Source organism: Tasmannia lanceolata, unplaced genomic scaffold, assembly GCF_043159265.1.
Source record: "Tasmannia lanceolata isolate RefF3 unplaced genomic scaffold, GAP_Taslan_0.1 ptg000018l, whole genome shotgun sequence".
Taxonomy (NCBI): domain Eukaryota; kingdom Viridiplantae; phylum Streptophyta; class Magnoliopsida; order Canellales; family Winteraceae; genus Tasmannia; species Tasmannia lanceolata.
In genome coordinates this window covers 22,304,588-22,319,582 of record NW_027518695.1, presented here as the reverse complement: position 1 = coordinate 22,319,582, position 14,995 = coordinate 22,304,588, and the positions used below count along the sequence as shown (strand labels likewise).

Genomic DNA, 14,995 nt, shown 5'->3' with positions numbered 1-14,995 from the left:
AAAAATGGAGATTTTTGGGTTTTTCATACGTACGTTTTTTTTGGTAGGTGGGAGGAAGAAGAAGAAGAGGGAAAAAGGTGGGTTTTGGGATTTGTTTTCTAAATGTAATCATTTCAAAAAGGTGATTTGATAGAGAGAGAGAGAGAGAGAGAGAGAGAGAGAGAGAGAGAGAGAGTCAAGAGCATTTTAGTCATATGCACTCTTGATTGGTGATTTAGAAAACACCCCTCTTCAAATGTCATAGTCAGTAGAAACCCCTTCTATTTGGTCATTTTCCCAAAAATCAAACTCCAGCCATTACATTTTAGTTTTGACCAATGGGACGATGTAAATGACTTCTCATAGCTATCGAATTAAAGCATGGGGTCACAACTCATAAACACATCACCTTCTTCCAAGCCGCCTCACTTGAAAGATCTTCCTTTCTCTATTTAATTTCTAAGTTAAAAAACCATTCAAATTCAAAAGAGAAGCATCCAAGCAAGTTCCTGAAACCAATGACTTCATCATGCCTTAAGGGTGCAACTTGGTTCGGGCTCAACTAGAACCCGTAGGGTTAGGCTAGGTTTACAAGATTTAGCTAGAGGCGAGTTGGGTTAGGGACTTAGGGTTCACCCTCTTCAACCTGAAGCTCGGGTTGGATTGGGTTAGGGTTGAGGTAATGCCACCTCAGGTTGGGCTAGGGTTGCACTACAAAAAATGTTGGTTTTACCCGCCGTCACTATAGACCGCCGCTAGTGATCGACCGACTCTAAAGATCGATATGCCGTTGGTAAAGATGGATTTGGAGATATATATATCTCAATGTTATATGTTCTCATGCTTGCATGCTAACTTATGCCCTACATGTTTTGGATTTGGAGGAATGATCGAGTCCAAAACTTCTTATTTAACACAAAAATGCATTTAATTATGAGTCCAATAATCAGTTTAGGACTCAAAATTACTCCAAAATAAACGGGCCTTAATGATTGCCTTTATTTTTGGTTTTTAAATTATTTTTTTTAAAAGGGTCTTTATCAAGGATCATGAACCCTACCAAAAAAACCTTTTCAAAAAAAATTTAAAAATAAAAAACTTTAAAAAATTATTTTTCAAAAAAAAAAAAGTCTTTATTGGCGGTCATGATTGCCGGTAAAAACCTTTTTAAAGAAAGTTAAAAAATAAAAAGTTTAAAGATTACAAAAATTAAAATGCTGGTAAAAATCTAACCTTTACTAGTGGATGAAATATCCACCGATAGATTAGCATTGTGAGCTATGTACATTCTAAAATATATGGCACGGGCAACAACGACTTCTTACCAAGTACAACGGGCTTGTAGAGCAGATCTCTGCAGCATCAAACATGTATCACATTTAGATAGATTGTGAAGCAAAAATAACAGAATAATAATCTCTCTAGAAATCTCCGTATAGATTTTGCAAAGTACAACAGTAAAAGTAAATTTTTTGTGTCTATTTTCAAAACAAATAGGAAAAAATAATTGCGGCTAAAAGAAACCATTTTCATGCCGAAAAAAAAAAATCTAAATATACACCCTAATTCAGCTGAAAAAACCCTAATCACATCAATTACTAACACAACCGCTTTCTCAAAACAAAAAAGAAAAAGATCAAGACAAACATCAATCACGAAAGAAGATTTCGAATAGGTAAAGATTGAAAATAGGGAAAAGAGAGAATTGAAAGGACTTATTACACCTCACTAACTTCTATTGTTGATCCTAACCAGACCCACCTCGGCCAAAGTTGCACCATATCATTCCATGTGAAATCCTGCTCTCAAAGGGAAAAGTGAACCAAATACGCACTGATATTTCATGTACAGTGCACCTGTTTGGTTACATACCATGTGTTGGGATGTATGAGAAGACAGAGACATTGGCCCACAGCACAAACATCCCTCTTAACTCTTGATGGATATCCATGTGAACAACATACCAAACGGTTTGTGGGGGGCCTTCACTCCACTAATGCCTAAGCCTATCTCCTCCACTCAACTCGTTGCTTCTTGTCTAGTACTCACTTTCTGCAATCAATCCACTAACTTTTGAGTGTGTGAAAAGTAGGGTGGGAATGATCAGCTATCACTGTTTCTTTCTCCCATTTCATGGCCTAGACTCATCAATGCAATTAAAACCCTACCCTTTTGGTGGTAGAAGAAGAAAACCAAAAGAAGAGATAAGTATGTTCTTTGAAAAAGGGCGCTGATATTTCTCCCTCTTCCCCACGCGCCCCCCTGGTAGGCTATTCCTCCTCCTCCCCCCTTACGGCTGGCTAACGTAAACGTTAGGATTTAACGTATATGTCACTTTCCCACCATTTGACCGGTCTCTCTCTCTCTCTCTCCACACACACACACAACAGGAACAGTTGGTGGGCCCAACAGAAACCGTTGGTAGAATGGTGGGCCTATCTTTGAACAACGTAGGCCCCACCCATACCACACCATAGGATAATCCAAACCGTCCATTTGATGGGCCATAAACGTAAATAGGTCGCATCCTAAAATATCATTTCCATAGGCTGATCCTAGCCCTCCGATCTAAATAGAAACTACATCTTATGCAACCTCTATAGATTGTAGGGTTGTGATCATCCTATGGAAATGATTTTTGGGGCACAACCTATTCATTGTGGCCCATCAAATGAATGGTTTGGATCATTCTATGGAGTTGGTCGTAAAGTAACATTAAGGCCCGTCCACAACATAGGACGATCCAAGCCGTCCATGGTTTGGATAATCCTATGGAGTTGGTCGTACAGTAACATTAAGGCCCAATCGTAGGCCCCACCAATATTTTTTCAAATTGAAGCGTACCGTCCACAACATAGGATGATCCAAGCCATCCATGGTTTGGATCATCCTATGGTGTGGTACGTACAGTAACATTAAGGCCCAATTTAGGCCCACCCATATTTTTGAAAATGAAGTGTACCGTCCAGACCATAGGATGATCCGAGCCGTCCATTTGATGGGCCATAACGTAAGTGGGTTGTGCCCCCAAAAGGGTTGGCCTATCAAATGAATGGTTTGGATCATCCAGTGGTCGTACAGTAACATTAAGGCCCATCCACAACATAGGATGATCCAAGCCGTCCATAGTTTGGATAATCCTATGGAGTTGGTCGTACACTAACATTAAGGCCCAATCGTAGGCCCCACAGATGTTTTTCAAATTGAAGCGTACCGTCCACAACATAGGATGATCCAAGCCGTCCATGGTTTGGATCATCCTATGGTGTGGTTCGTACCAATTTAGGCCCCACCCATATTTTTTAAAATGAAGTGTACCGTCCAGACCATAGGATGATCCGAGCTGTCCATTTGATGGGCCACAATGTAAATAGGTTGTGCCCCAAAAATCATTCCTGCAGGATGATTACAACCCTACAATCTATAGAGGTCGCATAAGATGTAGTTTCTACTTAGATCGGAGGGCTAGGATCAGCCTATGGAAATAATATTTTGGGACGCAACCTATTTACGTTTATGGCCCATCAAATGGACGGTTTGGATGATCCTATGGTGTGGTATGGGCGGGGCCTACGTTGTTCAAAGATGGGCCCACCATTCCACCAACGGTTTTTGTTGGGCCCACCAACTGTTCTTGTTGTGTGTGTGTGTGGAGAGAGAGAGAGAGAGAGATATGGTGGGAAAACGTTAGCCAGCCGTCAGAAGGGGGTTGGGGGGGGGGGGGGGGGGTGGAATATCAGCGCCCTTCAAAAATGGTAAAAAGAAAGTCCCTTCCCTAAAAGAGATACTTACCGCTGGGGGCCTCTTCCGTCTCATGTACACAATTAGATTGGTGATTGGATCAACACTACAAGCCATTGAGAACACCTTGATAAGATGATCCTAGGCTCTTGATCCATCAAACCTCCTTTAGGGTTCTGCCAAGAAAAGCTAAACAATGATTTTTTGTAGTCTATCTTACACAGTGTTAAACTGCCTTGGTATGGAAATGGGTGGGACCCAGCCTGATATGGGATAGGTTTAAAGGGCCTAGCCTAACGCGTTCCATCAGCTCATGCTTTTGGCGTATTGGTTAGGTACCTAACACATCGGGTGTCCATTCGAGATGAACGAACGAAGACTGTTTAAGTTGCATTATTAGGGAAGAACTAGGGTTGGGGATTAATGCTATCAATCAATTCTAGGGTTCAACTAGGGTGCACATATGTGCAATCGAGACTATGGATCATTTGATCTTCACAGAGCATCATGGGGTCTTTGTCCTATGCCAAACAGACATGACATTTGCCAAAAAAGGACTAGCAAGCTAAACTATTTCGCCCTTTCCTTTTACGGCAAAACCCAGAACAAGGCGCATTGATCAAGGGCCTAGGATAATCTGATCATGGTATCCTCAACGGAATTTTGCCCGACTTGGGTTCGCTAGTTCGATCAATAGATCCGATAAGTGTTTGTTGTGAAGGATCCTATAAGTGACCCCCTCTAGTATTATCCTTACTAGTAAAAACGGACGTGCAATCCCAGAACAAGGCTCATTGATCAAGGGCCTAGGATAATCTGATCATGGTATCCTCAACGGAATTTTGCCCAACTTGGGTTCGCTAGTTCGATCAATAGATCCGATAAGTGTTTGTTGTGAAGGATCCTATAAGTGACCCCCTCTAGTATTATCCTTACTAGTAGGGCTGCAACTCGAGCCGGGTTTTACCCGACCCGAAAATAACCTGGGTTGGGTGCAGGTTTCATGGGTTTCGGGTCGAGCCGGGTTGAGCATTCAAAAGCCCGCATGAATCTCGGGTCGAGCCGGGTTTGAAGGGGCCCGACCCGAGTTAGATAAGTTATAGTATATACATTTTTTTCTATTGTTAGTTAAAAGTTAAAAGTGAAAACCCACACACCCACTGTTACTGTATGTGAGTGTAATTTCTGCTTCTATGAGTTGAGTTGATTCAAGTGTTTGATTCAGCATTGTTTGATTGTAATTACAACATTGTTTGATTACAGCATTGTTTGATTCAAGTGTGATGTGAGTGTAATTACATCATTGTTTGATTCAAGTGTAATGTGAGTGTAATTTCTACTTCTATGAGTTGAGTTGCCTTGCCAAACAAGAATTTTCCTTAAAAAATTGCATTAACATGAAAAAACCCGACCCAACCCGAACCGACCCGAGATTTATCATGGGTAGGGCCGGGTTTGGGAATCGTGGGTTTTCCGAAAAAAAACCCGACCCGACCCGACCCGAGATATTTCTCGGGTAGGGTTGGGTTCTCCAAAACCCAACCCGCCCGACCCGAGTTGCAGCCCTACTTACTAGTAAAAACGCATGTGCATTGCACGTGCGTGAACAAAGGATTATCATCTGTAAATTATTTTTTGGGAACAATCAATTTATATTGTGGCCCATTAAATGGACGCTATGGATCATCCTATGGTGTAGGCCGTAAAATATTCAGCACAATTTTTTATTTTTTTATAGGTAAGTTGGGATTTTGCGGGGACCCCTACCGGCTTATTAAAAAATACTTCACTACATGGGCTTACACCATATATATTCTAACAAGAATTTTGTGACAAAGCCTGCAAACCAAAAACATATTTCTTACACTCCCTATTAAAAAAAAAACAGTACTGTATAACTTAAACCATAGGATGATCCAAACCGTCCAATTGATGGGCCACATCGTAAAGAGGGTGTTCCCAAAAAACACATTTCCATGCAATGATCCTAGCCCTGCAGTCTATAGAGGAACGGCATATTTAGGAAACATTTATTGGTTGGAGGGTTGTGATTATGCTTGGAAATGAATTTTGGCACACAACCTACTTACATTGTGGCCCATGAAATGGACGGTTTGGATCATCCTACGATGTAAGCCATACAGTACTTTTTCAAAAAAAAATACTCACTATCAGGACTTACACTATATAAGTCAAACGGGCCGGGTCAAAATCACCAGGGAATGGAGATTTGCTAGCTACCTTCGGCGAGGCTACTTGTCTGCTTGTCGCCCATCCTTTGCTGCAAAGATTGGCAGAAGTACAATTTGTGCAAAGGTGGCTAGCAATAAATAATAATAATGTAGGTACTAAGTTTTAAATGAAAATTTACGGTAAAATGGACGCAAAGTAGCAAAATTACGAAAAAAATGCCGAAAGAGTGTAATAAATAATGACAATTATGGGAAAAGTACCAAAAAAGAAATTTATGATAATTACGGGCAAAAGAGGCAGAAAAAGGAGACAGCTGGCGTCTGTTTTTTAATTCATAGATCATTATCACAGATTTTTAATAGTGTTTGGCTTTTCATGTGAGTTGGAAAGGTTGAAACTTGAAACTCAGTCAAAGATTGGGATGGAAGCAGGCCACTAGGGTCCAATTGTCACGTCAATATCGCCCACCGGACTCCACAAACCAAGAGGAATATCTCGCCTTCATCTCTTCTACAGTAAATAAAGTCTTTACATTCCCTTAGTTCTCACATGCATCTTCTCTTTATGTTCTGAAAAGACATTTGGGTTGGGTATATTGGTAAGTGATTTGATTTTCAATATGTCTCAATATCTCTAGGTTTTGGCCTATAGCAGTATAGCTAAATGTTGAGGCTTTGTATCCCAACCTAGGATTTGCCCTATAGATGATTTATATGAGCGGTCTATCTTCAAATGAATATATCTCTTTCACACGTATTCTCACGGCCCAATTAAGAGTTTCAAAATTTAGAAGCCTTTAAATTGAGGTTAAATACTTATAAGATTTTGGACCATTAATCTTTTATAAATTATATTTTTGTAATACTCCTAAGAAGCAATTTTGATGTCCTTTCAATGGAGACATATGCCCATGATTAGGGCTGCAACAGGGTCGGGTTGGGTCAGGTTTTTCAAAACCCTAGCCCAACCCTGGATCCCATTATCTTGGCCCTGACCCGCCCTGACTCTGATTCAGGGCCAGAAGACCTCAACCAAATGCCCACTCTGCAGGGCTCAACGCGGCCTGGCCCGCCCTGATTGGCCCTGATTGGCCTGGGCTGGGCCGGGCTAGGCTGGCACTTATTGACCCTAGTGCAAATACATTGTTGTCCATAATATAAAAGCGAAATTCAGTCCAGTATTTTTCAAAAAAGTACCGTACAAGCCACTTCATAGGATGATCCAAACCGTTCATATGTTGGGCCACAACATAAATAGGTAGTGGAGGCCAAACCGTTCAAAAATAAATAAAAATGTAGTGGAGGCCACCTTATTCGAAGATACAAGCCATTCACCCCAATATAAATGGGGCATGCCCGTAAAATCATGCAAATAGGATGATCATAAGTTAAGACCATTTGCGGTTTGGTAAGTCACATATACTATGAAGTGTAAATAGGGTTGGTGATGTGGATCTAGAGAGCGGCAGCAAAAGAGTTTTCACACCAGAAAATTTCAGCAGATATACATGATATTTCATGGAGAAAAATTCAAGAACAAGCAGAAAAATGACTAGGAATGATATATTTAATGAGAAAGACAGGGAATTTGCTTATTTCTACTATGAACTTCACTAGTAGAGTGGAAAGAAAAGAAGAAGACTTACACAATTTCAAGGCTCCCTCTATTCCCCATGAATAATTCCCCAAGAAACTCCAACAAGAACAAGCAAGAACTAAACCCTAAATTCCCTCTCAAAACTTTTCAAAAGCTCATATTCTCCAAAACTACCTAAATCCTACTCCTATGGTCTATTTATAGAGAAAATGAGTTCTAGAACCTTCCACATGACATGTGGCCCACCCCCATGTGGCCCCATGTGATTCTCCAACCACCACTCCACATCATCACCCCCAATCTTTCTCCTTATTACAAATTTAACCTCACTACAAAAAGACCACTCAAACACTCAACATACTTCTACTCCAAAGAGAAGACACACTATTAAACTACTAGTAACCCCCAAGTGTTTTGACCGGGACCCAGTCCACATCAGTTGGGTTGGGCCGGGTCAGGGTAAAGTGTAAACAGGGTCGGATCAAGTTGGCTTGAGGTATCAACCCTGAGCCCGACCCCGCCTAAAAATGAACCCAAGCCCGCCCTCAGGGTTGGATTTTCCAACCCTGACCCTGTTCGGGCTCAGGGTGGGTCAAGGCTCACAAGGCCAAACTTGCACCCTTACCCATGATCGTCCCATATTGTAATACTTAATTTTTAGTCTTACTATTTATAATAAGTATCTCCCTTGTTAGCTCCCTTGTTAGGATTAGGAGTCGTACTCACTTTTGAAGTGAAGAAAACCCTAATTCTATATTCTGTCTTATAACCCTAGAAGGGATCGTTTCTCATAGTGGAAGAACTTGACCATGAATAATGACACAATTGCTGAACTAAGTAAATTTTTGTATTTCTTCTGGATGTATGTTGCATTTTTAGTGGATGAGAGAGAGAGAGAGGTATCACTTTTCTAATATTGAATCATGCACCTAACCTTGCTATCCGCATGGAAAAAATTAATGCCGCCGATAAAAGCAGTCCATTTGCTTTGTCACTTTAAAGAAGTGGAGGGACCAATTGAGCCTCACTTGCTAACATCATGTGATTTTAATTGTTAGAAAAGTTCCCTATCGGTGTTAAACAGCGGATCATTCCCCTTAAGGTATTAAACACGTTCTCCATTAAACAATATAAGGTTAGTTTCAATTGGCAAGTCTTATCCTAAGATTTTTGATAGCCGATAAAGTCTAAAAAATATATAAACCTAAAATTTTAAAAATATAGCAATATTTTCATTTTTATCAATTGCCATAAAAATATTAATATAATATCACAATATTTTATGATGTTTTATATTTTTTCTTAAACAATATATTTTTATATGTTTTTAAACAAATTTACTTCATCGTGGTTTCCCGATATAAACCCAAAAAAAAAAAAAAAAAAAAAAAAAGAACATTTTAATACAGTCCGAGATTTTTCCCTTGCCAAGAAATTCCCAAGAATTATATTTTTGACTTAGTTCTTATCATCCCCATCTGATCAAAATTGGATATTGATCTTAATACAGAAGATTATGATTCCCTTTATTTAAAACTTTTTTCATTGTAAAGGATAAGAAGGTCAGTTTCAATAGAAATAAATTTGTCTGCTTTCTATTTATTTATTACTTTCTCTTATATGACCAACGTGTTGCCTCCTTTTTTATGTCATGTTCCAACATTGAAAAAATATCAGAAAATGACATAGGAAATAGGGTAGGAAGCACCCATAAATTCATCAGAAAATTAAAAGCAACTACCCATATTTAGTTTTCTGAAAATAAAAAAAAGCAAGCTGAAGAGTTGGGAGAAAATAGTAAGTCTACCCGGTCCCCACCCAAAGGTGAAAGCTGAGAAAAGACAAGATGGTAGGGTTTACAAAGCTTACATTCCATCCCCATGCTGTTACGAACCCTATCCGGATCACAATGTGATTGATCTTCTCTGAGGGAAGATCAGCTTCCTGACCCACTTCGAGGGAAGGGTCAGTCGTCCTTTGTGTTCAAAACACAACTTTCCAAAATAAATTTTTATTCAAGACCGCCCTTTACATTGCATGGCCCAAAAATTGAAAAGAGAATCGTAGCTAACTCCTACATCCTAGCAACTTAACCCCTACAAATCAGCAATTATTCTTATCCATATCTCCTACCCACAACCAACTAACCACATTTTTAGATAAACACTACTTATTGGATATTTGTAAAGAAGCACACATAACAGATATTTGTGTATTGTGGATGCGCACGTATCACATAGATGGAGAGATGCACACGTAACAATCCATCCCTCTTGAGATCAACCTTGTCCTCAAGATTGGAGATGAAGCGTTGGCCACTAGGAGAAAAAAGAAAATTTCTTGTGTAGGACATTGCGAAAATCTTCTTTCTTGTGTAGGACATTGCGAAAATCTTCTCTTATCTTTTGTCCTTCTTGCTCATTTTCTTCTTTTCTTCGTCTTACGATTAGTCTCCATTTTGTAAGGCATCATCAAGGTTTAACGAACTCCATTTTCAAATTGATTTGACCATGTTGATCGCCAAAGCTCCATCGTCGTATTTTTTTGAAATTTTGACACACAAATGGTCGTGGAAGAGAGTCTGCTTGTTGTCGTTGGATATGTTGCAAGAAGCGACGGATTTTTCGACGACGACCTTGTTGGAATTGACAAGGCTGACAAACGCCTTTCTTTTGTGGGTTTTTCTCCTTTTTTCTGTACTTGGGAAGACAAGAATTCATTAAATGTGAAACATTTGTCACATAGAGGCCATAAGATCTACCTCCACCATTACGACCTTGGTTGTTGGAGCTTTCCTTAGGGCCGCGCGCACGTGTAGCCGTCATCTCGTCAAACCGAGCGTTCAGAGCAGAAAACATCACCTCCATCTCCTTGATCATTCTCTCTTGTCCCACCGCAAGAGAACGCAACGCAGCTTCAAACCGTCCGTTCATTGGATCATCCATGTCTTGCTTTGATACCACTTTGTTACGAACCCGATCCGGATTGCAGCGTGATTGATCTTCTTTGAGGGAAGATCAGCCTCTTGACCCACTTCGAGGGAAGGGTCAGGCCTCCTTTGTGTTCAAAACACAACTTTCTAAAATAAATTTTTATTCAAGACCGCCCTTTACATTGCATGGCCCAAAACTTAAAAAGAGACTCGTAGCTAACTCCTACATCTTAGCAACTTAACCCTTACAAATCAGCAATTATTCCTATCCATATCTCCTACCCACAACCAACTAACCACATTTTATTGGACTCTTATTAGATAAACACCACTTATTGGATATTTGTAAAGAAGCACACATAACAGATACTTGTAGATTGTGGATGCACACGTAACACATGCCTTCTCCACGAGTAATTGTTCTTGTCGATAAACATAGAAACTCTTTGTGCCAAATTAAAAAAAAAGAAAAAAAAAAAGACACCCTTTCCTCTATTTCATCTTTTTTCTTCTTCCCTACTACTCAAACGCCTATAAATTGCCACATCCCCCACCCAAAAGGACATAGATAGATAAACACACAAAGAGCGAGCGAGAGAAAGAGAGAGAGAGAGAGAGAGAGAGAGAGAGAGAGAGAGAGAGAGAGAGAGAGAGTGGAGTGTTTCCCTATCATGAGAAGTTAGAAGGAGAAGAGAGAGTGGTAGTCATGGAGAAGATAAGAGATGCTTGTGAGAACTGTGGCTTCTTTGAGGAAACAAAATAGATAAAGAAAAAAAACCCCAGAAGATAAGATTTTCTGTGGGGCCTGTTGTTTTGATGTGTAAGACTAGAATTGATCCCTCTAATAGTGATAAAACTCGTCCATTCCCAAGTAAAATGAGTTAACTTGCTGTCAACTCGGACAGCATTTATAATTATGAGAAATATTGAGAAATATAGTTATGAGTAGAAAAAGGCCTTATATTAATAGATAAGTGGTACTAAAAGTTTGGGCTGTGATAAATCGACTGCCCTAAATGGATAAATAGACTCCCCATTTAGGGTGTCAATTTTGGCTCAGGCTAGGAGGCTCGCTCGAACTCGGCTCGAATCCTTAACGAGCCGAGCCGAGCTGAGCCGGCTCTCTAGGCTCGTTAAGCTTAACGAGCCGAGCCCAATTTAGGCCAGGCTCGGCTCGGCTCGTTAAGGCTTGTTAAGAATTTAATATATTTAAATATATATTATATATTAATTTATGCATTAAAAGGGTTGTCCAGGGAGTGAAAAGGGGGGGCAAAATATGTCACTTCATTTTTGGAACCCCATTTGTTACTAGGACCACCCCCCATAGTGTAAAAAAAGTAGTCAAATTACACTAATAGGGCTGTCCAGGGAAGATGAGGGGTGTGGACATAATATAACCCGAGCTCGGTAAGGCTCGCGAGCCTGACCGAGCCGAGCCGAACCCGAGCCTAGTTCGAGCCCGAGCCGAGCCTGGCCAAGCTCGGCTCGGCTCGTTTACACCCCTACTCCCCATGTGTCTTTCTCTCTCCTCTAGATTAGAGAGGAGAGAGAAAGACACATGGGGAGTCGATTCATCAATTTGGGAAGTCAATTTATCACTCCCCAAAAGTTTTTATTGACTCACCCGTGACTCATTCTGATAGGTGAGTGGTCCATCTCTTCAATTGCTTCAAGTGTGTTTCCTTCTTGAATCTCTCAGAAAGAGGAAGAGGCCCCCAGTGATTTGAATCCATGTATTTTTCATTTTGGACTTTCCTTATTCTGCTATGTTCTTGTCCCGGCCTGGGAGTGAACTCGGGTCGGTCATGCCTTTGGTTCTTACCTTATGTTAATAGACGAGTGTACTAAAGTTTTTATTGAATCACCTGTGACTCATTTGAGTTTAGGTTGACTCGACCCGAGTCTGAGCTTTTGAGTTCATGACCCCCAAAGAAATAGCTTCTTGTTGTAGATTTTTTGTACATGGATTTTTAACCCGAGTCCTTCTATACTTCTATGTCCTTCTCTTGTAACTTTTCCTTTCTGATAAATAAAATTTAAGGTGTCAGTCCCAGGTTCCTAGATAAATTCCTGGCTCAACAAAAAAAATTAAGGGAAAATAACCTAAAACAAGCTCTTTTTTTTACTATTATTCAAAAAGCAATGGAAAGTTGAAAATGACCAAAGTGAAGTGCTTTCACTGTTCAAAGCATTTTTGTGGACAAAATTGCCCCTCCTGCCTATTCACGTGTCAGACATCATTTTAGAGAGAAAAAAAGTGTTATTTTATCCCTTTTTCGCTTCTTTAGACGTGACTTTTACCTACAACAAAGCTTTCTTCTTCTTCAACATGTGTACTTTTTTCTTTTACCTCTATTAGAGCTACGTTTGCAGTTTGCAAGCTAGGTAAATCTGTGTAGCTAAATATGTTTGTGGTTGTGGTTGATTTAAACGTGTTTATTTTGTGCTTTGTATATTATGTATGTAGTTTTGTAGAGTATATAATTTTGAAGAGTGTTTGTACTTTTGTAGTGTATGTAGTTTTATGGAGTATTTTTTGCAGAGTATATGTAGTTTGATTCGTGTTATAATACTCAATCCTCAAACATGTGTTAAAGTCAATCGTTAAACGTTATTAAAGTTGTTAAAATTTTGTTCATTGGATTGGATTCCATGTAGTAAATATTGTCTCATTGGATTGGATTCCATCCTTTAATAGTGTTTGAGGATTGTTGGAATAGTGGTTGATAACCGTGTAATTAGCGGTAGACAGGGTATATATAGTGGTTGCAGCATATATTGGATTGGATTGGATTGCATCTACTTCATATTGAGTGATTGAATTGGAATCCATCTTCTCCACTAGTGGTTGAAGATTGTTGGAAGAGTGGTTGAAGCTGTGTAATTACTGGTTGAAATGGTATCAATAGTTGTTGCAACACTGTGAGTAGTGATTAGTGTGCACAAGGAGTTGTCCAAACTCTTCCCACACTGGTTGTCCAAATTTTGTTCATTGGATTGGATTACATCTACTTCATCACTAGTGGTTGAGGATTGTTGGAATAGTGGTTGACGCTGTGTAATTACTGGTTGAAATGGTACCAATAGTAGTTACAACACTGTGAGTAGTTATTAGTGTGCACAAGGAGTTGTCCATACTCTTCCCACACTGGTCCAGGGTTGTCCAAATTTTGTTCATTGGATTGGACTGCATCTACTTCATATTGAATGATTGAATTGGATTCCATCTACTCCACTAGTGGTTGAAGCTGTGTAATTACTGGTTGAAATGGTATCAATAGTGGTTGCAACACTGTGAGCAGTGGTTAATGTGCATTAGGAGTTGTCCAAACTATTCTCACACTGGTTGTCCAAATTTTGTTCATTGGATTGGGTTGCATCTACTTCATATTGAGTGATTGGATTGGATTCCATCTAATTCATCACTAGTGCTTGAGGATTGTTGGAATAGTGGTTGAAGCTATGTAATTACTGGTTGAAATGATACCAATAGAGGTTGCAACTTAAAAAAAAAACCTCAAAGTCGACTCTGCAACCACTGTTTTATGCCAAGTCGACTCCGGAGTCGACTTTAAAACCACTGTTTTAATCGAAGTCGACTCCGCAGTCGACTTTCAAAGCACTGTTTCAGCAGAAGTCGACTTTGCAACTGTTTTACAAAAAAAATAATGCGACTGCCCTTTATGTCTGGATTGCCTTATACAAAGAGATTCCACATACACCAACAAGTGAAACAATATTACACAATGAGATTCCACATACACCAATATATCCACATAGAAAGTGATTCCACATACAGCAACAACTCAAACACCATTAGACAATGTGATTCCACATACACCAATTAAGAGGACCGATTAAAAAAATAAGAAATTGCTCGACGTGCCCAAAGTCTTATACATTGACACGCCCATGCATAACCTCTAATAATTCATCGAGTATAGTGCTTCTCATCGCAGTAATGTCAGCCTGCCAGAAGTCCAAATCTTCATCTTTGCTCAGACAATCCATTTCCTTAATAACAAATAACCCACAGTCAAACCCGCAAAAAGTCAGATAAGACGAAGTTAGAACTGATCATATTTCATAGCTATAGGGTTCAAAATAAGATACATCACCCGTTTTTCTGAATGGGCCGTTTAGTAGGTTCAACTACTTGAAATGCAGTTAATTTCACATTATGCGTGTCCTCGAAGAACTTCTGAAGGTAACTTATTTGTGAAACATCGACAAGTACATAAGGGTTTCAAAATAAATATGAAATTAAAGTAAGTCTGTAGGGGTACGTACCACAGGCAACGCCTCCGAATAATATGTACCATCTTGAAGAGAATTGTACACTACGAAACACTCCTTAACCATATCTAATTCTACCAGGATCCAATGATTCGGGACATTCAAAGGAATGATGACTCTTCTTAGTTCTGAAGGTGGGATTCCCTGTAAACGTTGAACGTATTTAGCAAGCGTCTTGGGACCAGCATAGCTATTGTTGGTCATACATTGCTGTAAAATAGATGGAATCCAATCCAATGAACAATATTTTGACAA

The 14,995-nt window shown here is 39.6% G+C and overlaps 1 long non-coding RNA gene across 1 annotated transcript; it reads right to left on the bottom strand.

Annotated features, from left to right (window-relative positions):
- Window positions 1–1,194: 1,194 nt before the first annotated feature.
- On the bottom strand, window positions 1,195–7,853 carry LOC143849589 (uncharacterized). The gene is made up of 3 exons (XR_013235727.1): window positions 7,559–7,853; window positions 5,903–6,001; window positions 1,195–1,333 (listed from the first exon to the last, which is right to left on the bottom strand). It is a non-coding gene; the product is annotated as an uncharacterized LOC143849589 (long non-coding RNA).
- Window positions 7,854–14,995: the final 7,142 nt, after the last annotated feature.